The following is a 27,307-nucleotide window of genomic DNA, read 5'->3' as shown; positions in this document are numbered from 1 at the left end:
TAGCAGTGTGCTTACACCTCGAAAGCCAAAAGTCATCCAAAAATCTTTCTAAACTGTTGTGTGTTTCCTGGTTTGTTGTGGTTTTGTTTTAGTTTGGGGGGGAGGAGGAGGGGTGAGGCAGGTGGAGTGGGTTTTTTTTTGTTTGTTTCTTTGTTTCTTTGTTTCTTTTTTTAAATCTGCAAATTACTAGTTCCAAAAATAGATACCTGAGAACAATTAGGTGGAAAATACAAAACATATCTTTTAGATTAATTCATTGTTCTTGTTGTAAACATCCGGTGGGGTATCACATCCTGGAAAAGCCACTCAGTTTCACTACTCGTGGAAGTTAAGGCTTAGTTCCCATGCACTGGCAGACCACAGTTGATTTGCATGCACATACAAGAAACACATCTTTCTCTGTAGTCAGATATGTAAACAATAAACACATCTAGAGTCAGGAAATTAATTTTCTCACGTTATTACCCGTTAGCCATTACTTTTTTTTGCAACATAATGAGAAATGAAAATAATCAGTGAGCAGATTATCATGATTTGCATCCAGGCACAGGTTCCAAAACTGTATCGAGTCTTGCTCCTCTGAATAATTTTCCTTTATAATATTTACACAAAACCAGATTTAAGGGACATAAACCATTTATATTATATAGGTTTGCCCTCTCTTCTCTTTTCTTCTTGACTTCTTAGAACATCTCTTTCTCCAACTCATCAGCAGACCAGTAAACCTTCTTCATTTAGAAAAATACAGATCTTTAAGTCTCCTATTTCCTACTTCTATGATTGTACTCTAAACAGACTCTGATTAAGAAGCAATAACATGCTTTATGCTCACCATAGGAATTGGGTAATTTAAATTCTTTAAAAGAAATGCTCCGACCTAATACGCCTTAATTCAAGTCCTCTGGATAATTAAGCAGTTTTACTCTTCAGAGTCAAAAGAACCATGCCAGGGCATGTGATGAAGGAAAGAGACAGAAAGAAAGGAAGGCAAAGGGAAAGGTTTCTTTAATTTTATACTATGTATGTATCTATATCATTTATATACACACATAATATTTTATTTTTTATATAGATGTGCTGTGGAAGGATGCTCTTAGGAAAGTAAGGTTATTATAACATGTAAATTTACAAACTAGCAGAAGTTGGACATTCATATAGAGACATATCTGGTCTCAGATGTCATCCTGATGTTTACAGTCTGACTTAGACTTTGATCTTCCTCACTTTGCTCAGCTTGTATTGTGTCAGAGTAGTCACTCCTTTGTTTAAAGTTCCTCACAAATAGTGCTATGAAATCTGTAATGGGCACATATGCCTCAGATAAATATTTAGCATTATGTTTATGTGCATTTGATTAACAGATGCAGAGGCTTGTACTCAGCATTTGGCCAATTTTTACCATTAACTTTTTCACACTCACTGAAATATGCACCTTCAGTACTTTAATTAATATTACAGTTTGCAGATCAAAATAATTTTTATTTCTTAGGTAAAGAGGCTTGAAATACAATCTTAAAAACCTTTCTCTATTTTCTTCAGAAGTTGTGCAAATTCATAGGCAATCTACATTGATAGAATTAAAATTAAAAAAAAAAACAACTAAAATCTGAGTAATGATCAGATTGTCTAAAATACCTCAATTAAGTCTTCAGCCTAGGAAAAAACCTTGTTCTTTCTGTAAGACCTCTTCCTAAATTATTCATGTGTAGCTAGAAATCTCCAAACCCTTTTTTTAAAGCTATGATAACTAAGAAACACTTTATTTTATTTGTTTCTCCTTTACATTTCTCCCATCCTTTACATACTTTCTGCAATATCTTCGGACTACAGCATCAGATGACATTTTAATTGTAATTGGCAACTAAATTAAGACATTCTTAAAAAGGAAGTACATAGGGAGTTTCATGCAAATAAGGATGACAGTTTCATGGCCCATGATCTGGGCTGCCATAATAACTGCGCTGATCAACAGAGAAAACCCTGCATTTTTAATAAGCACTGTCTCCATTGTAAGGAGTGCTACAGTCACTGCTACAGATATAAAACCAAAAACTGTAGATTGATGAAGAACGAAAATTATCACTTGGCTTCAGAATTTGCATCATTCATAAGTCATTCACTGCATCACACTCTTCAGGCTATGAATGCATCTTTTAAAGTTTCATAGCTTCAAAATCTCCATTTAGACAGCTTTACAGGATTTGTTGATTCCTATAAAAAACTGTCTTCCAAATTTGTTCTGTAATCCAGCAGCCCTTGTCTCAATGCAGTTTTTCTTTACATGACTTGTCCATTGGTGTGCTTTTCACAACTGTTCATAATTTCTTCATACTGCATAATGGAAAAGAAAGTTTATAGCAGTTTTAGATTTCAAATTTACAGTTACTTCAGCTGATATTAAAAAGTTTGTGCCAGTCTAAGATCAATCAATGACTCAGAAAAAAACACTCTCTTTCCTTTTGATTTAATATTAGGATAAGTTGGAGATCTGGCATTGAAGCAAATGGAAAGATTTACATAAAAATCACTATTCCAGTACAAATTTCATATATTTCAAAATGAGGTGAATTTTTATGTAGACTGTAAGCAGAGCAAACATTTATTTAGAAACCAAGTGAGAGCTATCTCACCAAGACAGTTTAATTTTGGTCCCAGGCTCCTTTAAAATGGTACATATACCAATGATAAGACATAGAAGGGGATTGTAAGAATTTTAATGCAAGTCTTATCATTGAAAAGTAATTTTTGTATTTTAACTATTATTATTATTATACAAAAGTATAAGTACTTTGGGATTTGATAGAGAGGTGTGGCTCCGGGAGTTAGCACTGAAGTTTCTTCATAGGTATGGCTACAGGCAGGGACATTGTAAAGGAGATTTTGAAACAGCATCACCCCACTCCTTTGAAAATACCTTTGAGATTATTTCAGTAGCGCCTTGCTGATGTCGCAACAAAGAAAATAGTCAGGTCAGAGACCTAAACATTCCTTTAGATATGCTATTTCTGTTGCATGACTAGACAACTGAACCCATTAAACTAATCCAGGTCGGTGTTTTCCCCACTTTGGCAGATCATGTGGATCCTTACAGATCCATAAACAATGTACAACAGAATCAAGATCCTTTTTTATTCCTCCTTTTTTTTTTTTAACAACAGCTTTGTTATCACCTAGAACTTAAAGTGTCAGTTCTGTAAAGTGGCTTAAACTTGCTCAACTTTGAGCAACTTTGTGGTGCCACAAGACTCAGCAGGAATTTTTTATGTGCTCAAAGTGAGGCTTTATGCCTTGCTAAATTGAAACTTTACCTGACATTTTAATGTGCTGAATTGAACCTCATTATGTGCTTGTTTCAGTCAAATTAATGCCTGACCTCTAGCAGCAGGTATGGAGAGCAGTGACGGTGAAATCAAACTGCTTTTATTGTTATTTTGGAAAAGTCATCTGCAGTCTTGACTACCTGTGTTAAAGACAGTGTTGGTGTAGCTATATAGCTGCTACTTACTTGAGACATTAATTATGCACAGCTGTTGCTATACTTTAGGTGATTCAATGTAATATTATGGCCTGGTCCCTTTCCAGTCTTCCCTCACTTACAGTAACAAAACATTTCCACATAAGCTTCTGAAGTGTTTGTTATTGCTAGATCTGGCTGCACACTGGCAGACAGAGACAGTACTGTCAACTTATTCATGTGTTAGAGCAATGTTTTGATACCTTCTTTCCCCTAATGGTAATGTGTTCAGGCTATTCTGTAGATGTACTTTCTTGATTCTATCTCATAATTGATCAGAATGTGTTTCTTGATTTTTCAGAGCTCCTTGAGAAATAACAGGATTATACTTTCAAATGTTTTCTTTTCAAGAGTGCTGTCTAATGTTTAGAGCAGAAGATAGGCAATGAGTAATCTTAAATTGAAATCCAAACATTTATTTTTGAAATGTTGTATGACACAGCCTTTTTTTCCTTTGATTTAATTTCTCTTAGTTCAGACTGTATGATAGCACTACACAAATATGCTTTGAATCATTATTGAATTATAAAAGCAATTGAATAGTCTGGGTGATCATGCTGTGAGAATGCTACCATTCATATTTATGAGAGATAATGCACTGTGTCAGAGTCCTAGCTCATCTGGGGCCTACTGATCTGCTCTGACCACAACTAGAGAGAATGTGATGTGTTTCAGTAAACCTTCAATGTCGCAAGGTTTGCGACGTGAAAGAAGAGGCCTTCATGACAAGAAGAGGCTGTATCATTTTTTTCCTTTATTGTCACTTCACAGCAGCTCTCCTGATACATCTGCCACTCACCACATGCCAAAGCCTTTCACAACTTGCCTTGTCACACCAGAAAGTGTTTGCTTCCATCCTGCTCAATCTGAAGTCTATCTGTGAATGAGTACAGCAACAGGTACCTGTTTTATGGGCACAACAACCTGTTTTCAGAAAATGTACCTTGGCCCAGGCAATGCAAGTTTTGCCCAAGTGCCTTTGAGGAATTGTCCCTATGCTATTTCCACCTTCTCTGTCTTCTCAGCTGCACTCACACAATACACTGATTGGAGAGGCATCCTCTAGCAAAGTATCTCATCCCCCAACATGCTGCTGGTCCTGGCAGCTGGAAAATTACCAGACTTCAAGGCTGGAATATTTCGCTTATTAACCTCTTGCACTTTTTTCTAGATTTCAGTTGTGATCTTGTTTAAGCAGCTGATGTCTTCTCAGCTGCTAAAGTCAGAGGTTACAATACTATAGCATTAGATGTGGGAATTGAAGTAATTTTCAGATGAGACGACATCAGTTTCTATTTCAGCCTTTTCTGGAGAAAGCAGCTGCCAGATTCAAGTCTGAGATGGAATAGACAAAAAGGCAAAGTGGGTAAATCACATCCTAGCAGATGCTAAGAACTGAGATGTAGCATTTTTCTGTGCACCTGGGAGGCAATAACCTTCTAGTGCATCATCAAGATGGCCTATGGTTTCCAAATCCATTTTCAGGCATCAGTATCAAGGATCCCACTTGAGCTTGGTGAAAAAACAGCAAAAATGACAAGTGGGAAGTGAGCACTAAACCCCAGTCTTTTAGTTACAGAGATTATCAACTTCAACCTTTGCTACAAATTAAAAACCTTATATTGGCCTTCAATAAAGTCTGACTGGATAACAAAACCTTATGTAGAAAAAATTATTTGCATTTCTTCTTCTCAGCCTCACTGTCTTGAAGCAACTTCTACCTTCTTAACTGACCACATGTCAATGAGTGGATATTGCATTAAGTAGGCCATTACACTGGTCCCCCATGGCAATTCCTGTATTTCTATCACAGTTTAGTCTCAGATCTGTAATCAGTCTGGATGGGAATGCAAATCTTTGACAAATTACTTTTCCTGATCATAGAAAGGTTATTTCTTCCTTTAGCCACCAACTTACGGTGCTGAATAATAGACAGAAGCCTCATATAAATGCTACCAGAACCAGGATGCCATGTAAATTTTTGAGGGCTTGCTGCCGTGCTGTCTGAGCCATGTCTCTCTCAGTCAGTTAGTGTCTTTTAGGGCCACCTGAAGAATACAACATTAGGTAAGAGGGAAGAAACAGGAGAAACACAGAATCATAGAAGAAATATCTGCTGTATGTTTTTCCAGTGTTGCAAGCCAGCAGTTATGATGAATCTTAAGCTCAGTCAAACCTTGCTTAGCAAGTATAAATAGCAGATGCCCCCCAATGCTTAGAGCTCTCATGGATCCAGATTATTTAAAATCCAAGCTTAGTTTCATATTTACCTTATTCCCTTGGTAAACTCACTTTGTCCTTGTTGCAGTAGTCTGACAGTGACTACCCTTAATATTCTCACAATCAGAAACGCCTCTCAGGGCTCATTTTCTCTAAAGAAAGGGACAGGAAAGAAAAAAAAAATCATTAAAAGCTTAGGGAAATGCATCTCCAAAGAAGCATAGTATATTATCAGATTAGTCTTAAATGAACCAATTAAAACATGAGGTATAATCCTGAGGCATGCCCTTGAAAATATTACCTTTCCTTCATTAAATATGATAAAAAATTCTTCATCTATAACTATCTTGTCATAACCATTTACAATTTCTATATCACTCAACAGGATTGAAATATGGAAATATCAGTGTTTCAGGCCTAGAGAGACCATACAGCCTTTCACTTTTCAGAAAAGTTTTCAAGAAATTTTAAATGTTTTCTCAAGATCTTTCTCATTTTCTTTCATCCCCTTTTTCAAAGTTTCTTGTTTTCTTTGACAAATACTTGTAAGAAATCCACATTAAAAAAAAAAAGGTTTTACTATTATAGATCATAAAGTACATTATGTAAAATATTATATTTGGCCCAAAATTTCTTGGTCCTCAAAATTGTAATATTCAGAGACTTCTATAATCTCATAGTTTCTGATACCTCACATATATGGTCTGTTCCTTTCTTTTACTCTATGGGTAGACTGTAGGTGCTTTAGAGGAATAATTTCATTTTTTGAATTAGTTTTTACAGGACATAGCACAGAGGGTTAGACGATGGCTCTTGGGAGAGCAATAACTTTCCAAATCATGATTTCTTTTAAAGTACTAAATTTAAAATTAAGTCTCAGAATTATGTGATCTGGAGAGGACTTATAGACTGTGTAAAATATGAATGCAAATGCCTGGGGAGTGGTTCTCACATGGACACATGTACATGTGTCATGACATCACTGTCTAACCATCTATGTGTACATAATGATATCTGATCTGCACAGCTGGCTGGGAAGTCTGTTTTTGTGGATCTGAAATCCAAACTCTCAGCTTACCCTCTTTACACTGGCAGGTTAATGTCTCGGTCCCAGTAAAAAATTACCCTGCCTCACATTTTTTTTATAATAGTAACTGAAAATTAATAATTAAAAAGCTAATCCACCCCATGCTAGTAGGGTGATTGGGGTTCTTAATGTACCCTCTGAGAATAGAGGTGGTATTGTGATCAATCTTGTGCAACACTGAGAATTACTCTGGAATATTAACACTTTGAACCTCTACAGAGAAAGGTACAGAGGGCCTCTGTATTTCCTAAAGTTACTGTTATATTCCAATTGTTATCAGATACTTTTTTATGAATAAAGATATCATATACTTACTGATGGGAATAACATAGGAATTTGCCAGTATGTACAAAAGGGAAAATCAGATATCTTCCCTGTTCCTAAAACCCAGACTTTGGGGCACTATTGCTTTACTTTTGGGATACTCCATGTTTCTTTATGAAATTGCAAATCTCACATGTGCTGCAATGTTCATCCTCCCTGTATACTTGCAGACAGTAACTTACCATCTTCAATCACAGAAATAAGCAGCTGCATAACACAAAGCCTGGACACAAACTTTCACACCTGAGCCCAGCTGGGGTTTGTCCAGTGGACAGAGCCATGCTGGAGCTGTTGGGGATGGTGCTGCAGGGCCTCCCAGCAGGGAGAGGCAGGAGCAGGGCTGACTGTGCAGCTATGTCTATCCTTCTGCAGCTGATGCTGGATCAAAGCTGTTCAATGCTCTGATGTATTCACAGCCTGGTGCAGCAGATAGGCCTCTTAAGTAGCAGAGATAAAACTCCTAAGCATTCATTGCAGCAGAAGGTCACTTTTTCTAGTGGTTGAACTACAACCCCCAGGTTTGGTGAGCAATGTCAAAGGAACAGAAGGACTTGATTCAGGATTTAGTTACGGTAGTTTGCATTAGACAGTTCATATCAGCATACCCATCGCTTATCAACATACAAGAATTTCTGTAGGGCTAATTCATATTTATCTTCAGCAAATACCTGTGATATGTAGGACACAGCTGCTCTATGCTTTACTAGAATCCTTCTTTGCATTTGCCAAAAAAGTCTCAGATATACTGTGGAGCCCCAAAGCTGGCTGAGTAACCCAATGACATGGCTAACATAGAAAAATAGGGTATGAAGAGAATCTTGTGAAGTGAGAAATGAAAGTAGGGCAGTACTAGCTATACACTTTCAACATAAAAAAAACCCCAAAACTATAAAACCTACACAGGAATGATAAATTGTGACTTCTGAAATACCAGAGAAAAAATCTGTTTAATGAAATTAATTGAATTTCTGCAGTTCCATTGTTACTAGATTATTTTTCTTTTCACAGTGTTTGTCAGAGGAGCCATTATTACCACAGAGAAAACTGGTTTCATCCAAATAATCTTCTTTATCTAAGAATATGAAACTGATTTTCAAATTGAACAAAGTCAAAGGGAAACATGATGGTATTGGGTATTTTTCCTGAGGTAGCACACAATGCTTGTAGCAAGACAAAATTAGAAGTGATATTTTCCGACTTGTTAGCACAATTATTACCCTCACACAATCCATTTTTGCAGCAGCTAAATGTTGAACTCTGTGCTGTTAAATGTTCAATCAGCATACAGGTTAGGTGAGTTGGGGAAAACAGGAATGTTGTTTTAAACACTGACTATGAATGTTAACAGTAGATATTCAAATAAATATATAAACAGAAATATCTTTAACTATGCACTTTTATGACATTATTTCCTTTTTCTGAAATATTCAGTGACCATCAGCTGTGCCTTATTCTAGACAGACCACAAGATAGTTATTGTGTATTCTGTACTTACTCATCAAAAAAGGATGACTCACTTCCAACTATGAAAAAGTTAATGTATTAGAATTTTACAGACTACCTCTAATAATTGAAGACATAAATGTGTGTTTATTGTTGGTTTAGCCTTAAGATACTGACTTTCAAAGAGATATAGAAAGTTTTTATGCTTATTTAATAAAAAGGCAGGAAGAGCAACTGCAAAGCATTTAATGCTTGAAGAGTTTTTGCTTCAGAAGGAAATAATAAGATAGGTTTTTTTTTAAATATGGACTTGAGTTCAGTTAATTTGTTGTTAAATATACTGACTAAAGTAATTCAGAGCTTTGTGTCATTGGGGAAAGAAAATAGCCAGGTGGAAATAAATTTCTTGGAGAATTCCTGGAAATCAAGTTATTTTTGTGGAATATGGTCTTAGACGAACAGATACTGGACCTTGAGACTGTGGTGGGTTGATGCCTGGCTGCCAGACACATGCACAGCTGCTCTCTTACACCCCCTTGAGAAAATCACAGGAGAGATGAAAATGCTCATTGACCAAAGACAGGGAGATCATGTACCAAGGTCCATCACAGGACTTGATTTGGTGAAAATTAATTTAATTTTTTGTCAACTAATACAGATTTGGAAAGTGAGAAACAAAAACTAAACCAAATTCAAAGGCCACATCTTTATCTTTGAAGATGAGAGATCTGAACTCAAAAATATGTCCTTAAATTTCTTTCTGCATCCAATCATAGCTGACTTACACATCAGACAAGTGATGTGAGCATCACATTGAGCAAGTGCACTGGAAGATACGATGGACTGATGGCCACTCTGCACAGGGTCACAGTCATGGTTTCTGGAAGGAAAAGCATTTACAAATTGCCTACTTTGGCCAAAGATTGACCAAAGATTTTTTATGACACAGAGTGATAGTTAGATCCTGCAGGTGTGCTATTTATATATTATCTTACTGGAGGATTCTCATCAGTAATATTTTGTCTTTCTGCAGTAACACAGAAGTCTGTTATATTATTCTTAAGATTAAAAGCAATTTTTTCTCATTTACATGTTTTTGTGTCTGTGGTTTGGACATTTTACATCCTTTTTCTGTACTAATATAATTAGAATACAAAACACACAAACAGAAAGGCTGATTTCCTGCTAAAAGTTTTATTTTTAAAGTAAATCATAGGACTTTAAAATTTTCATCTCCTGTGAAACTGACAAAGCAAATCATTAAGTAAAATAAGAGTGGTTTTTGTGAAAAAAAAAAATCAATGTTTTTTGGAGGTAGATACCATTTGTTTGTATATAAATACATATAAAGTTTTTTTTGCTTGTGATGGAACAGAAGGTACACTGGTATTCTTTGCTAATATACTTGAACACAAGCATGCAGTGTTTAACTGTATGTGCATTCATTAATATAATCCAATAATGTCTTGAAATAAGCTGCAGACCACTTAATAGATGCACAAATATAGCAGGAAATGAATTTTTAAGTAGTTTATTGTTGATCTTAGCTTGGCAGACTAATATTATGCCAGTAATTACTTTCATCTGCTACTACAACCATTTAATCTTTTATAACTTCAAGCAAACCTGTGCTAGAGCAATTAGCCTTGAAATGTGCAGAAGAATCAGGGTATTTTTTTATCTTAAGATGAATGTGTATAAAAATATCTACTTATTTTGGTAGAACAGATGAAAACTGAACTAGATGACCTTTAAAGGTCCCTCCAACTCAGACAATTATATGATTCTCTAACACACCCATCATAATGGAAATAACTCTGATCCAGATTGATGGAATCCAAAAGGTGATAGCCAGTCAGTCTTAAGCTCATGATTACAAGCTTAGAACAAAACAATTTTCCCTAAACTTTAACAGGGAGAGAAGGAGTATTATGAAACATAATGTGTTGTTAAGTTCCCTGTATGTAATTGGAGGCAATTAAAAATAGTAGGACTTTATATTAAAAAACAAACACAAGACTTTGCTAACTGCAGAAGAAATTTCAATGGTCCACAGAAAAATTAAGTTGGAATTAACTACTGCTATATTTTAAAGTATCTAGAAAAGTTATTTAATAGAGTTTAAAAATGTTAGTGATCCGTCAGAATAGGTTTTTTACAAAAAATAAAATTAATCAAGCCACATGAAAAGTTGAAATATAAATTTCTTCAGCAATATTTCATTATGAAAATTCCAGAAGTCCTGTTCTTCTCATGCCACATCCACTAAATAAACATCAGTTGTTTGTAACTCACTGGATTTAGGAGGCACACTTATGATTGCCAGGAATGGAAGCTTGTTTTTTAGCTCTTCTGTTGTTACATTCTTCACCTTGCAAAAACAAGGATGTGGCATGCAAAGTTAAAAAAAAAAAAAAAAAAAAAAGAAAAAAAAGAAAAAAGCCAAGTCTCAGTTTTCCTCAGGCAATTCAGATACTATGGAAAACATGAATTTCCAGGATAATAGCTAGATGTTTCCCAGTTCCCCTTAAGTAAGACAAAGTTTAACAATAGTTTTGTTGTACAACTAATGAAGCGCAACTCTGAGAGGACTGATTATTTACCATCAAATGCTAGACTAGAATCAGAATAACCTCCTGGCAGACAAGAAAACAGCATTAGTTAGGTGCAAATTAAGGTGCAAATGCAGATGCTCAGGCTGCTGGGAAGTTGCTGCTGTGTTGCCTGACAGGTCTGTGTTGCACAGGATGCCAGAGTGCCAGTGGGCAGCAGCTTCACACAGCAACACTGGGCCCAGGTCTCCAGAGGCTTTCATGGGGCCTTTTATGGGGCACAGCTCACTGAAAAGGGCACCTGCTGCTCCTGCTGCTGCTCACAGCCCATGCTGGATGGAAGACAGAGAAATTGATGTGGGACCAGAGACTGGAGCCCAGAGCTGTCCCTGTAGTCAGATGTCCTACTTGCTGTTTTTCTGTCTGGTGCAAATCCATTTTACTGGCTATCCACATATTTGCATGTGGAACACAAACACAAGAAAATGACTGGTGGGAAGCACTCCTTGGTCAAGAGAACTACATGTGATGCAAAATGGAAAAGTTAGCAAATATCAGCACCCACAGCATGATCTTTTATGAGAGTCCATTCTTGCCTATGCCTTTATCAAATAATAACTAGCAACCAAATCATTGCTGCATAGCCGTGAGACAGATTCAGGTTCAAGGGGCTCTTCTTCAGAGTAATCTATTCTTTCTAACCACTTCTTTCCATGTAACTTTTCTGCTTGTTTCCTTATGTTCTTTCTTCACTGCTCCCTCAGTCTAGACTCCTTACATGAAGACCTTTTCTTCTCACTTCAAGTAGAAAATTGTTCTACATCTCAGATAATTTTTCTGAGAAATTGACTGGCACATTTTAAAGTTTTGCATGAAGGCATCCCTTTTTTTTCCTTGAAGCTGAAATTCTCTACCTCACCAAGTGTGACCACTGGATATTTCTTTTTTTCCTATTCTTGCTTTGTGTTAATAATCTACCAAGTGTAAATTTTCTTTCATATGTATCAAAAAGCATTGTAAATATCAACAGCACAACATTTCTTCACAAAACCAGTTTTTCATGCTGCATATGTAGAATTTGTTTAAAATTTTTGATGATCTATAATGCAAACTTTTCAGTGTGTAGCATATTCAGATGCTTTTATAGACCTCAGCATGCTACTGCCTAAAGAATTTATCCCCTGCTGCAGGATAATTTGAGCCTAGGCACTTTCCATTTATTTTTTGTGCATAGCTTTCTTGGATGTATCTAACGTTGATGCATTGCTAACACCCTGAGATTCATGCAGCAGCTTCATTTGATGAAGCAAACTCCTTCATTAAATCAATCCTCATGCATTTGCTGCTTAAGTCATAGATGGGAGACATGTTTGAAGTTAACAGTTCATCCCTAAGTAGACTGGTTACACATCTAAGAGTCTCTGCTCTCCAACTGCAACATTTTGGCTTTGTTTCACATTCACTGTAGTTTGAAGAGCAACTCCTTTGGGCAGAGTGCTTACATAAATCATGTGACAAGCAAGACACCCCATGGAACACCTGGGAGGGCCAGGGGGCTGCTTTCACCTCATTATCTCTCTGCAATTGAGAAACCATGTGTAAGTACAGATGGCCCAGATAATATTGGTGGGAAGTTCATATCCCATTTTGCAGCTTTTCCAATTTTAGTTCCATGGATTTTCAGCATTTTATATGGAATTGTAGCCCCACGGATGCCTAGGCCTCAAAGTGCATCTGTTTCATGGTACAAATACCCCAGAATCTTGGGTCAGATTTGAAACTAAGTGGGGAAAAAAGTGACACAAAACTAAAGTTCTTGGAGGGCAATGTACGCACTGAATCTGGGAGATCTAAGCAGTCGTGGGACAAATGCAGTATCCAGAAAGCTATAAAATACTGCAGAGAATGAAGGAAATGTGAAGTCAGGGAAAGAATTTCCTTTTCTTTCCAGTTGCTCTATTTTTCTGATGAGTTAGTTAATCTTCAGAAGACCATGACCTCCCTTAAAGTTAGAGCTCAGCAAGTATAAACCTAAGTATAAAACTGGTTGCCAGCTACCAGCGACTACTTCTCTTGTAGCCAAGTATTTAAGGGAAAACCTGAAAGAATCAGGACATAAATCTTTAATTGCTGCTGTTTTTCCAAAGGCTACTGAAAAATATTTGCATAGCTTTCTTACAGAAATTGTAAATATTTCACTTATCTTCTTCTAACTGCTTACTCTTTTTTTCGCAAGTTTCATAGCATCAGAAAAATATAAAGGAACTTATATCAGCTGCCGCAGCCTTCAGTAATACAAGGTTCAAGGGCCCTCAGGTATCTTCCAGCTGTAAACCTTCTTGTGCTGCCCCTGTAGCCCCACCACATTGTCCATATGAAAAATCACACAGTGCATGTGATAACTAGGAGTTTATGTCCCTCATCTTCGAGCTGCTGATCTTTCCTCTTGCTTTGGAATATGCAGCACTGCAACATCACTATAAACTGCAGCAGTCTGACTCATAACACCATTCTTACCTTGACAATCAATAACTGGTTTCCCACTCATGCCTGACTCAACTTTTTTTTACACATTTGGCTGATTATTTCTTTTTGCAGAATAATTCTGCAGAGAAAAGTGTAAACAGGAAAAAGTTTTAGTGCCAGATTGAAACAGCAAAGGCAATAATATTTACTAAGAAAATAGTAGTTTATATTCTCATAAACCTACACCAATCAGGAAAAAAGGCCATGAAAACAGATACTTATCAGTTTCCTCTGTCCCAATTATATCTACATGGAAGACATGGACTGTCATCTGGAGTGAGGAGCATAAAAGACCTGGCTGATGATGTGGACATAAATGCTGACTTTGAAAGAGATGCACTATAGCATCAGCTTCATTCAAATTCTGAGTGAATTTATCTGTAAAAGATATACTGGGGATAGTTATGGTCACTAACGTTGATAGGAAACTCTCTAACGTTGGGATTTCTCACTTTAACTCAGCAGCTGGCATGCTTTTTTAACAACACCAAATTCTAATAAAGCTGACGGAAAAATACTATTTAATACATGAACAAGTATTGCATAAAGATGTAAGCATAAATATAAGACACCTGTCTTAGTTCTTCAGGAACTGTCTCTTTCTTAACTGTGTTTCTGCCAGCCAAATATCCTAATTTATATAATGCCTTTTGCAAATTTTTTATAGTATCATCATCATGATTCTGGCAGCATCCTGATCAGAGGTCCATGAATTCTCCAAGCAATCCAAAGTCTTGTATAGTGGTTTGCAATGAGAGGGCCAAGAGAAATGCACCTCAATAATCCCACTTACCAGCTTGGAATGGTCCTCTGCGCAAACACCGTTCTTTTCCATGGATGAGAGAATAACATTCATTGCCTTTAAATTGTTATGGCCCCACCAATGGCATAAGGCTTGCCAGCCCCAAAATAGTGGCCACACAACTGTCCACTTCTGCCAATAGTGAAATAACATCCTGATCAGTTGTCCCACCCAGGTGTACTCATTTCAAGATGGTGGAGTAAGATCTTCAAGTCATGTCATTAATATTTCATCAAAATATAATATTCACAAAATATTCAAAATGTTATTTCATGTTTTTATTTTGCCTATTCCATCCATTACTGGAACATGCTAGCTGAATTACCATTCACTGTGTTGTTCAGCACAGTGGGTTTCAGGAAGTGTGTGATTGCATATCTCATCTGAAAACTGTGGAAAGGGATAGGTCTCTTTCATCCTAGTTCATTTGCTGAGACACATTGCTACCCGCTGTTGTTTCCATGTTTCCTGGCTGCAGTGCACTGTTGTGGGTTCCTTCAGTGCACCTTTTAAAGCCAAACACTGGCAAGGTGTCCTGGCAGGAGCTTATGCAGAGTAATGAAACACAAATTTTGCTTTCCAAAGTACAGTAACTTTTTGCCACATTCAGGGCAAAAATGTACATGAGCTGACCTACTTCCAAGAAATTAGTTTTTGATGCAAGTGCCCACAACTTTCTCCCCAAGGCTGGCAGAAGGAAAGCTTGGTGTGACAAGGGAGTTGTGGCACTCTAGAGTTCAGACACCTGGCCAGACACCGTGACATTGACAGCGAAAAACCAGAGTAACCGAGCGTGGTCACAGGCAGTATGCATTGGCAGAGCAGAGCACCAGACAAGTCCGTAATAGCATGATCTCTAGGCAAAGCCTAAGACTAAAGAATGAAATGACACATTTAAGAGAAGTGTCACTCAGAGCTTTAGCTTGGAGGCTGATCTTACACTCACTATCTCTGTAACAGTAGTTTTGGAAATTACATCCTGAGTTCATCTTTGCAACATTTTTGTACCTACAGGAGGTCCTTGATACAATCCTGTGGGTAACCCTATTACCAATATCTACATGGCTTAACCAGTCTTGGACTGAGAGCTGCTGAGAGTGGAAATCCACGTGAAAAAAAAGTTTAATCACCAAGAAAAGCATTGGCACATATCAACAATCTCTATGCATCTCTCATGTAGTATAATCTGATGAAGAAAGCTTGTGAAAAACTGGTCTAGTTTCAGCTATGGTCTCAGATATCAGACTTTGTGATATCTCCTATGTTTAAAAATAAAATGCTCTTTGCTCCATACACAATCATTTAACCCAGCCTTTAGTAGAGAATAAGCAGGAAGGGATACATCCTGGCCAGACCTATGGTTTTATAAACTTGACATCTAACAGAAAACTGAGTGGAATTACACGGCCAGTGATAGCCCTGGCAGTTTTTGAATCAGTTGACTTGGGGCTAAGGATTCAGTTTATGTAAGACTCAGGGTGAACTAAACAATGTACAGTGATAAAAAAACAATATCAACACCAGCATCTTGGCCAGCTTTTTTCTTGGAGTTTGTACCTGATTTATTCAGCATAAGGCTGTAGTGCTAATCGCTTTTTAAAATACATGAGAAGCATCAATGGAGAAATATCAGCCTTCACTTTAAAAGATGCCATTTTGATCTCAAGGACAACTAAGCAAAGGAGATTTAAATTCAAAGAAACAGTGAGATGTTTTGCTTTGCTTAACTGACCTTTAGAGATTCTGACTGAAGAAAATGTCCCTCCAATTTGACTCATTTTTTTCCCCTCAGATGCACTCTGTTTGTCATTAAGAGCTGTTACTAAAGCAGCTCTTGAGAAAGAGCTTTTCCTCTTTGCTGCTTTTCCCCTCAGTTATAGTGAGGAGCATAATTACAGGATAAGCTGTGATGAATTTATGCCAAGATGTTCAGCTCAAGTCACATGCCAGAGAACAAATTAATCAAAATTAAAAGCTAAAAAAGCTAAACCTTCACCTGTAGTGCATTCTTGAACTATGCATTTGAATTGGATACTTTTTTCTTTGTACAGAAAGATCTTTCATTTTCCAAAATGAACAGCTGTTTCTTTCTCTAGGCTTGCAGTCTGTCAAAAATAATGGTACTGTTAGTCTCTCTGTGCTATGAAGATTTTATGAAGGAAGCATGTGGTTAATGTAATCAGATTTGTTGTTCAAATGCTGGAGTTTTTTTACTGTTATGGTCAAAATTTCCTCATTCTTATCCACTCAAATTTGTCACTCAAGTATGGTTTATTAACAAAATATTTGTTGAAAATATAATGCTTATAATTTCTACATCTGAAAGGAAAGAAAGTTATCAGAACAGGTCCAGTTTCAAATTTTGAAAAAACTTAATTTTCATTGGAAAAAGCCTTTGTGTTTCTTTCTCTTTATTAAAATTTAAAAATGAAAGGCTTCGAGCCGATTGGGCTGAGGAAAATATAAAAATACTCTTATAAAAATATAACTAAGGTAACTCTTGTGACTGGACAACTCCTTCATTTGACATGAGTGTTGGTCACACATTTGACCTTCAAAACTTCAGACAGAGTCTTGCTTGTGTTCACAAATGTTGAATTATGCTTTTAGTAGAGAACAAAAGCATAGGGTTACCTTCTGCCTTGTGTTGGGGTTTTATGATCCTGGCTTCATCTTTCCAGAAGTTGTGCCTACTTCCCTTGAGATGATCTATGTCCACTGCACCCACCTAGCTGCTCGGCTGGTGTGCTTGAGCTGTGGATAGTTAAACAGTGAAGTGACAAAGTTTGGTGAGTGCTGTGCATAGGGAAATACTATGACATAGGCCCCATGAATTTGAATTGTGACCATGCATTACATTCAGTGCTGAAACCTCTAGTGCCTTAGGACTTATAGGTCACCATGCCTCCAAAGCTGGACTAAGCAAAGCTTTATGTATCTATGACAGGATATAGGAAGAGTGAAGGTCTTTATGTTCAAAATTTCAATTCTGAAGCCTGTTCTCTAATTACAACTCTCCAGAGGCATGTAAACTTTGTAATACTGCAAGTGTAACTTTGTAAAAGTTACAAAGTTTGTAAACGTTGTCACATTCAAAGCTCTTCATTTTTAGCATGTATGGAAGCACCATGTTCTGGTAATATTCAGCAGCTCTCTTCCTCTCAGCCCCTCTGTTTAGTCATTTCTCTGCAGCCTCTGGCTGCGGTAGCAGAATATCCCAGGTCAAGTAGGACCACTAAAAGTATAGTGTTTGCGACTGATTTCCTTAATACTAAGGACATATAGCCAATTCAGTTACTAATTTTGTCCAGCATGTAAACAGTCAGTATTTCTATTTCCACTCCTGATGGAAAACACCAGCTCAAGATTTATTCATGGCCCTTTTAACATTAGTTACTGCCTAAATTTTTTCAGTTAAGCTCCCAATCACATGACTTTCCTGAGAGGTGACGGTATGGTGGTTTTCCAGTAAAGATTATTATTTCTGTGTGAGCGTTCCTGTTACATCTCTTGCTTCTGAAATAAACAGATGAAGAACAGCAAGGGAAAAGAGTAACCCAAAAGGGAGAACATGGTTCTAACTACAATTTTCCAAGCTTCTTCCAATGTATCATACTTTGTGTAAATCCTCCTTCCAAGGTCCTTCCAATCCTCCCTCCAACTTCTTTCAATTACTACAATTCTCTCATTTAATTTGATGTGTCTGTTGTAATTTATTGCATCCACTGTCTTTCATATTCGTAATAGAAACCAGGTGTTAATAGTCACATAAGATAATCTGACTCCATTTATATAATATTTCAAAACTCTTGGCAAATAAGCTTCAGACTAACCTTTTTTCTTAAGCGGAAGTATCTGTAAGGCGGAGAGATATAATCAAAATTGGAGGATTGGGAGGAGATGGAGAGGAAATAAACCTGTATCTAATATGATCTGAAACATCAGGACTTTTTAAAGGTTGAGGTTTTTTGCTGCCTGGTATCTGCTTGTTGTTTAGTTAATCAAGTGAACGTATTCTCTCTTGACATTTTTTAATCTTAAATTTCATGAGGTTGATATAAGAGGTGCAATTAGCTTCCTAAAAAGGAATAATGGAGAAATTATGAGAAAAGTAAATTGTGTGTTGAAAAAATTAAAATAATTCCTATGCAGACCTTAAGTAGTTCTGCTATTTAATTAATTGGGTTTTTTCCAGAGGATACATCTAAACCATGCTTCTTGTTCTAAAGTAAATTAATCTGGAGGTTGCTTCACTAACTTCTGTCCAAAGTCTCCGGAAATGGAAAGGAAAGCTCCCACTTGAACACTATAGAATTTTTATCAGGTCTGGGGGTTAGTGGGACTGTTCTCAGCATTAAAAAATATTGCATCATTTGGTATGAGAAGTAAACTCTACTTCAAAGAAACCAAGTCTACACGAACTGCTGGTAAGTTGGAGGTCAAACTTGGGTTATGACAGCAGAGCAGCAGGAACTATGCTTCTCCCAGACAGTTCTGTTAGATACTTAATGGTCTCTGAACATTTCCTCTCACAAATCTATTTTAAGCAGTTTCGCATAAAGATGGAAAAGCAAAAAACCATGTTCTGTAATATTCCTACAAAATCTGAGAGGGCTGAAAGGTTCTGCTATCACCTCCTCTGTTTCTACCTGCCTAAACACCCCATTAGCAGTGACATAAAGCAAATTATTGAAGAATCACAGTTTACAGCATTTTAAAATGCTGCCAGAATAAAATTAATAAAATGGAAAGAATCAAATGAGTAGTTTAAACCTTCCCATTTTAATGTGTGCTTCTTTATTTTATATAGTTGTGATGAACTTTAGTTGTACAGTGAAAATTTGTAATTCTTTATATTATAAAAAAACCCAAACTACTACTTTCAATTCTGCGGTACAGAGAGAACTATAGAACAAACTGGTGAAGTTTCAGATAACTGCAGACTGAGCACAGAGAAGAGAGCAGCATACTACATGACTGAAGAAAAATTACATGGTATATCAGAGAAAAGGAAGAATTAACTAAAAAAGATTCTGATCCTGTCCTCTACTTCCCCATAGAAATCACATGACTACTTGTGCAGGAGAAAGTCTGACTAAAAGAGGATTCTAATACAAATTAACCAGATATTTCTGACAGGGACAACATGTTGTATGCTCCCTTTTTGTTTATTGACATGTTTCAATATCAGTGATGTTATGTTTGGTAAGAAATAGAAGTTGCATCATACTGTGAGTATATTTATGAAACACGGACCAAATTTTCAAACCTGACCCCACCTAAAAACATCTTTATCCCCAGAGGGAGAGACAGGGAAAACATGTTCCCTGGTTCCAGATCAGAGCCCTCACACCTTCAGAGTTTTTTCCTGCTTTTCTGTAAAAAAAAGATTTTCTTATTTTAATGCCATGCCTAAGCAGAAAACAGAAATGATATATTATAGGTTTTATTGCAAAGAATGCACAATTTTTCTATTTCACTGAAAATGTTTTCTTAAATTGAATGACTTTAAATAGAAAAAAAAAATAGACACAAAAATCTCTATTTATGAAGTCCTCAGAGCTCTAATATTTACTTTTGGGGTTCTTTACTTTCATCCTTACAAAGAGAAAAACATCTTGATTAAATCAGGGTCAGGCTTAGTAACATTGCTAAGGATAATTGGTTCACAACTGGGTGTAGAGAGAAACTGCTTCTGCATACAAGCTGTTTAATATTAATCTTAAGAAAATCAATATTTCCAGATTATCAAAGCAAAAGCAAAGAGGTGATTTGACCATTGTGTGTTACAATTGCTTGTACATGAAAGAAGTTTGTCAGTAGGACATTCTAAATCTTGCTGAAAAAGCCATAAAAAATTAAAGGGCAAAAAGTCAAAGAGACAAACTTGACATTTAAATACAAGGAAAATTCCTGAGGTCTTTGAGGAGCAATTAGACATGAGGAACAGTTTATAGAGAGAGATAATGAACTCATTGTAAATTGAAGTCTTTAAAACACATATGTCAAATGTCAGCTCTGAAAATGTGCTTAAATATAGGGCGTACTTCTGCTACTTCTGGAAGATATTATCTGTCTGTGTATCACCTGAGTGGGAGCTAAGCAAGAAAGCAGGTGGGGAAGAGCTAATTCATGGTGTTTTCTTTTGATCACAGGATCTGCAAGATGCTGCATTGCTCAGGTGGCCTGTCTGGACTTTGGGGAACAGAATTGTCTACATGGCCTTCATTGTCTGCAGGGCACTTGAAGCAGGACAATAACACTATGTCTTTGATCCAGTCCAAACACCAACCCTGTCCTCATTCTTAAGTCCATGCTCCTTCCTCATGGTCTCACTGTTCCCTTAAATTTTGTTTTCTTTGCTGCAAAACAACCCACTTTCAATAGAACAACATGAGCCAATATCCACTGACAAAAACAGAGTGAGGAAAAAAAGTTTTATTTCAGCTCTACTTAATTATGTCCGGTGAAACTGCTAATTTCTGAAGCCAAACTAATACCAGGTAATTCCAAATTCTGCAAGGTACTGACTGGTCTGATTTAGCACACTTAATATTTCATATCTGTGTATTTTAGCCAATGTCAGTGAGATTATTCATTACTTACTGGTGTATTATTGCAAGCAGTATGCAGCACAGTGAAGTAAGAAAACCTCTAAGTGAAATTGAATTTTTACTGTGGTCTAGAGCTCCTTAACATACTTGTCAAATCTCTTTTCTTCAAAACCTCAAGTAATGCTCATGGAATAAATAATTGAGAATTCACAATAAATGAACCTTTCACTCACTAGAGGCTGAAAACAGATTTTAAAACAGAAAATATATTTTCTTAGAAAATTTGCCTTGGTAAATCTTTGAAAATGACAAGGTCTTTGTATAAAGGGGAATATACAACATTACCAGGGCCACTTGGGATATTCAGACATTTGCTTTCCAAGTAATTCATTTTAGCAGACTATTGCTAGAACCAGTAGTTCTCTTTTCTGAAGAGTGTTAGAAGTATGTCACAGATCTCAACACTAGTTAATGTTTGCTTTTGTAGTTCTTTTAACTGAAATAAAGGGTTTCTTCAGCAATGTTTGTATTGGAATGAGGATATATCTTGCCAATAGGAAGGTTTGAAAGCACAGTCTATTGTATGTTGTTCAGGAAACTAAATATTAGTACTCCTTTAATTTGTTGTCACCTGACATAAACATGGCCTTGAGTTGATCTCCTAGACTCACAATTAATTTTTTAGATAACATTATTTTGCTTACTTTGTGGCAAGAATAACAGCTAAGTTTATTTGATGCTAAATGATGGTGATACCATCATTTGCATACTAAATACATGAGCATTTACCAAATGATTTTCCAGCACTTTTTTTCATTACTATAAAATGCATTTATTTGATTCAATCCAGTATAACTTCCCAAATGACGTAATATATTTCTTCTGAAAACTTCAAAATACAACACCAGATACTATATCTGATACCTTACATTTCCTAACCATAACAAAAACTCTTGTATTTCCCAAAGTGTGTTGTGAATTATGTCTCTCTTCTCTATTCCATATTTTTTTTTTGTGAGGGTGGATGTCTGAACTCTCACAACAGGGTTTATGAAAGTCGCAGTAAGCAATTGGGATGATATTTTTTGATATTTTATGTCAAATCTTCCAACTATGTGACTATATCAAGGCTGGATATAGTACATAGGTCAAGGGGGAAGTATGTAAAGACTGCTTCAGAATATATTTCCTGTCATGAAATGCAGATCACCCTTGGTAGCTTCTCTGCTGAAAAAAAAAACCTGTAGACCAAACAGAACTGTGTTCATTAGAAAAAAAAGAAAAAAGACTTCTGAATCAGTCATTGTCCTATTTCTACTGCTCTATCAGCAAATGTTACAACTTTGGCTCCAGCTCTTACTTGTTCTACAGTTCCAAGGGTTAGCATTCTCTTATTAACTGATGTCTATGTTTTAATGACTTAGTGAAGCAGCCTTTTGCTTATAAATTTGGGTTTGCATGCTGCAATCCAGTACTCTATCTTGGAGGTGCTAAATGAGGAATTTTCATAGTTAGACCAGTCAGTCACTGTTTTTCAGAGTGAACTGGTTCATAGAAAAACAGGCAGCAAAATGAATCCTTTTCTTTATCTTTGTACTTAGGACCAATTTCTTGGAATTAGATGGCACTAGCCTTTTCAGCAGCTGACATGCCTTTGTTAAGACACCCATGTCTTCCTTTCCATCTCATGCCATCCCAGTGAGATGGGGGGAGAGCTGGTTATAGCCAGTGCTTGGCACTTCTGCTTCTGCAGGTAAGCCCACGCTGTATGATGGATCAGGTGACAGATTGTAAACTGTTCTGATAATTTTGCTTGTGAATGTAAGCAAGATCCTCCTGGAGCAGGAGCCACAGGTGCTATGATACCAAATAGTATAAAGTAACAGCTCTTTTGACCTCATTTTTATACCCCCAATGCTGCTTTATCCTGCATGGCTGATGCATTTTTGAGAGAGCAGTGGGAAGTCATATTTTGCACATACAACTATTTCTTCAGCAGTTCCAACTTGTGTTCAGAAAATTTCACAGCTGCTTCCAGTATGTGCCTGTCTGACATCAGCTACTCCTAAGAAAACTCTTTTCTTCTTTCACAGGTTCAGTGCAAAAAGCAAGTATTGATACTACAGTTTTTCCAATTTTTCTGCCAGGACAGCTCCAATGTGCTTCTATCCAGTATGCAGTGTCCTCCTCAGCCACTGGCTCACAGTGGGAGGAAGAGGAAGGAAATATGTAATTGGAGCTTCTGGTGCTAAGATATTTATTGCAAGAAACTGTGGAGGGCCTGGAGAATTAACGCAAATCTCTGAAATAATCAAAGAATCATCGTCTCATATTCTGGGAGTTCCTGGCAAAGTAACTCCAAAACTAGGCAGAGCAAAAGTTTCAAGTCTAGCTTATGTTTACCCCAGAGATATGTCCAAGAGAAGGGACAGAGACTGAAATCATCTCTTCCCATGAAATAGTGCCTAGCATGTGAATTTATTAAATTAGAATAAAGCCTTCTCTTTTTCTTAAAAAAAAAATCTGTGTTAGAAATATGTGTTTATTTGTGTATCTGCCTGTGGTACTTCTGACACACCACCACAAGAAGCCAGGAAAAATACAAGACAGAGGTTTCCACTACCCTAAAAAATATCTTGCCTTGTGGCTTCTCAACAGGTTTAAGGACTGAGGAGAACTATTCTCAAAATGAATAGCTATTTGTAATATGACCTTCATGCCTCCATGTTGCAATATGTAATAGGGTGGTGATGATTCCAAGCACTCCAGTAAAACCACATATATAAACTGAAATAACAACTTGTCTGCTTACACTCAAGGTTGTTTTCTTCATTGTGCTACTTTTGTTAGTTGTTATACATATGCCTTAGTGTAGTCCTGTCCCTTCCTGACCTTTTCTTAATGGCCTCTTGAGAAGGCACCTTTCTTACCAAAGCACTGGCCATTTACAACACATCTGCAGAGCACAGAGTCCAGGATGACAAAGTAAATTAGCCCAAATGGTGTAATAGCTTACATCCTAGGCAGAAATCTGCGCCCAGTACACCAATCAATGGTGCTTTCCTCTATAGAGCTTTACCTGAGCTTTAAAAACATTAACTGAATATTTGTATCATTTTCATGGTGAAATAACTGCCTTTTGCAGGCCTCTGGCATGTCAACAAGATAACCCAAAGAAGGACATTGTTGAAATATCTGGAGATCCACAGTTTTGAGTAGATATGGGTAGAATCAGATAGAGTAGTTTGGGGGATCCACCTCCTTCTCTGTCTCCACCCTCTTAGGCTGTTTCCCAGGAGAGCTGCTCAGGAGATAAGAGGAATGTCTATTTGGTAACAAGACAAAATTTTCTTCACCACTGTTTGCAGAAAACAGGCTGGCTACTATAAGCAGACTGAACCAGCACGAAATCTTCTCAAAACACTTGGTACAACATTAAACTTGGTAATGATTCAGGGAAGACATAGTGCAAGGATCAAACAACAAAACAATAAAACTACATTAGCTAAAAAACATGTGTGTTAAGGTCATGGCTGGAAGAATATAACACTTTTTCGTACATCTCAGGAAAGTACAGAATTACAATATGCTTGCTCTCTGTAGAACACTCACTTTTTATATTCAAATTAATCTGTGACCATGAGTAACTATGAATTATACTTAGTTAATGCTTATTCTTTGCTCTCCAGAGGCTTTTTCTTCTCCTTCCATGCAGAGTTGCCCTAGAAATCGGACAAAAGAAAAGATGTAGGCAGGAACAAAAGACCTCAGCCAGCTGCCAGATTCGTTCAGAACAGTACAATGAGTGTGGTTCTAGAAAGGAAGAAATTGCCACTGCTCAGTTGGAGTCAGTTCTTTCATTCATAGTCAGAACAAGGCTTTCTAACAGAGTTTCTACACCCAGAGCAACTTAAAAAATACAAGAAAGTCTGTATTTAACCACACCACAGTCCATCTAGTTAAGTACTCTGTAGATAGTAAATCCTCTGGAAAGGCTATAGGAAAGGGACCAGAAGCCACCAATGCTTCCCAACATTATTCTGTCAAATGCCAACCTTTTGCACCATTAGGAGAGCTGCTTTGTATTGGGCTGGTGAGCAAGCTTAACTGAGAGTGTTGTGTCCATGATGCTTAACTGTATGCATGCAAGCATGCCCTGAGGTATAATTTTGGCTGAGGTTAACTCCATCTCTGTGACAGTGCACAAGAACTGTGCAAATGAACTATATTGTGCCAAGAACTGTTCCCATCAGCAAAATGAAAAGGCTTGCATCAGGTCTGACTCCAGTATTATGCAGTTTTCCTCTATCTTCTGTCCAGCATACGCGGCTGCCCTCATACTGGACTGCAGGGAACACATTATTTTCATGAAGTAAAATCATCCCTAGAAGGAATTCAACTCTAATTTCACATTATTTATTTACAGCCACTATCCAATACCAAACTTATTAAAATATTTTGGAAGTACAGAAAATACTGAAGAGATCTGGGACCAAGTACTGTGCAGATTGGGCCAAGTTCCCTGCAGCTGACTGACCTCAGTACTGAGGCCCCCTGCTAAAAATAAACAGTAATCTGGTTTTGTTTTGTTTTGTTTGGTTTTTTTAGCAGAAAGGGAATATATTTTCATTTAAAAGGTCTCAGTATTTAATGTTCAGTGATTTTGTCTGCTCAGTTTTTGAAATCCATCTAGGCTTTCCCCACCCGTGACCACACTGGACTAGGGACTTCAGAATTTCTTCTGTGAAGAACCACTTCTCCTTCCTTTGTTTAATACAATCACTTTTGAGTTCTGTGTCTGTTCAGGTGCCTTTTGCAACCTCAGAAAGAAAGAGTTAAAAAAATCCACAGAGACAGGACACCTCCAGTGACTTCTTTACAAGGCAGAATGATAAGGAAGTCTGGAGAACCCAGAACATCCATCTGCAGAGCTTTCTGGTCTCTGAGAGTCTTCTGCCTCTTGAGCCCTTGCACACTCATACTGCTGAGGATAGCACTGGTCAAGATCCTGGGGGCATTGTTCTAATGATTGTCCAGTTCTGTTGTGGTGACATTGTTAAGGAATTTTTTACAAACCATTGATAAAGGCTTTGTAAATTGACTTCAGGGAGTTAAAGAGCTATAGAGTATTCAGGGAATCATAATTTGGTTTTGTCTAAAAAGGCATTGTGTAAATAAGCCCTATCTTTGGAAGTGTACGCTATTAAATATACAAGTATTCTATTACATATACATATACCTACACATATACATATACACACATTACGTGTATATATACGCACAAACTTATGCTTTTGCTGAGAAACCTGAAAGATTATTTATCAGAGAATGGAGAAACATTTTTTTGCTGTGAGGGTGAGAAAGCATGGAAATAGGTTGCCCAGAGATGTTATGGAATCTCAGACCTTGAATGTATTTGAAAGCTGTTTGCACATGGTACTAGGAAACATGTTCTAGGTGACCCTGCTTGAGCAGGTGTACTGGGCAAGATGGTCCCTAAAAGGGACTCATTCTGTGATTCTGTTTAAATGCTAAAGAAACTTCCATGAAATTGAAAAAAAAAAAAAAAAAGAAAGAAAAAAGGAATCATTGTAAACCCAAATGACCTATTGAATCCCTCAGATTTGGGAGAAAATAAGTGCTTATTATAATGAATGAACAGCACCTTTGTCTCTTAAAATGGTCTGGGTAAATCTCAGTGAAGGGATAATGGCTGAGTGGTGCAGAAGTGATTTAGGCAGTGAAGTAATTTGCCAAACTCAAAGTGAACTTCAGCCCAGCCCTATTGGTTATAGTCACAGAGAACACAATGCAAAGTAACAGCTGGTTCTGCTGCACCAGGCATTAGAAGGGCTTACTGGAGGCCTGTCATTGCTATGAAATATTCTCATTCATACGAGAACAAGGTTGACAAGAAAGATCATTTGTGCAAAAAAAAATACAAATCAAACAAGCAAACAAAAAACTCCAATCAAACTCACCCCCCCCCCCAAAAAAAAAGTAAAGCAATTCGATATTTCAGTCTACTCTCCCCTCCAAAATCAGATTAAGCTGCTTGTTTTCAGTGAAACACATGCTGTATGGCAACACCCTCCTCACGTAATGAAAGACCCAATTTACAATTTTGTTCATGCCAACCACTGTGCCTCCTAAGGTTTTACATTCTGAGATAAAGTTGTAACTGAACAAGTTTTCCTCTACATGATAACCTGTATATACATAGACATTACTCCAGAACACACATCCTGCATCCTGGGTGTTACCCTCTCTTAATGTATGTGACAT

At 37.0% G+C, this 27,307-nt stretch overlaps 1 long non-coding RNA gene across 1 annotated transcript in view; it reads right to left on the bottom strand.

Moving 5' to 3' along the window:
• Positions 1 to 5,156: 5,156 nt before the first annotated feature.
• LOC119695975 overlaps positions 5,157 to 27,307 on the bottom strand; it is a 44,761-nt gene continuing 22,610 nt past the window's right edge. Inside the window, exon 3 of the long non-coding RNA XR_005255471.1 lies at positions 5,157 to 5,886. This is a non-coding gene — a long non-coding RNA (uncharacterized LOC119695975). The remainder of the gene's footprint in view (positions 5,887 to 27,307) is intronic.

Source organism: Motacilla alba, chromosome Z (genome assembly GCF_015832195.1).
Source record: "Motacilla alba alba isolate MOTALB_02 chromosome Z, Motacilla_alba_V1.0_pri, whole genome shotgun sequence".
NCBI lineage: Eukaryota > Metazoa > Chordata > Aves > Passeriformes > Motacillidae > Motacilla > Motacilla alba.
This window is presented reverse-complemented; position numbering and strand designations above follow the sequence as displayed.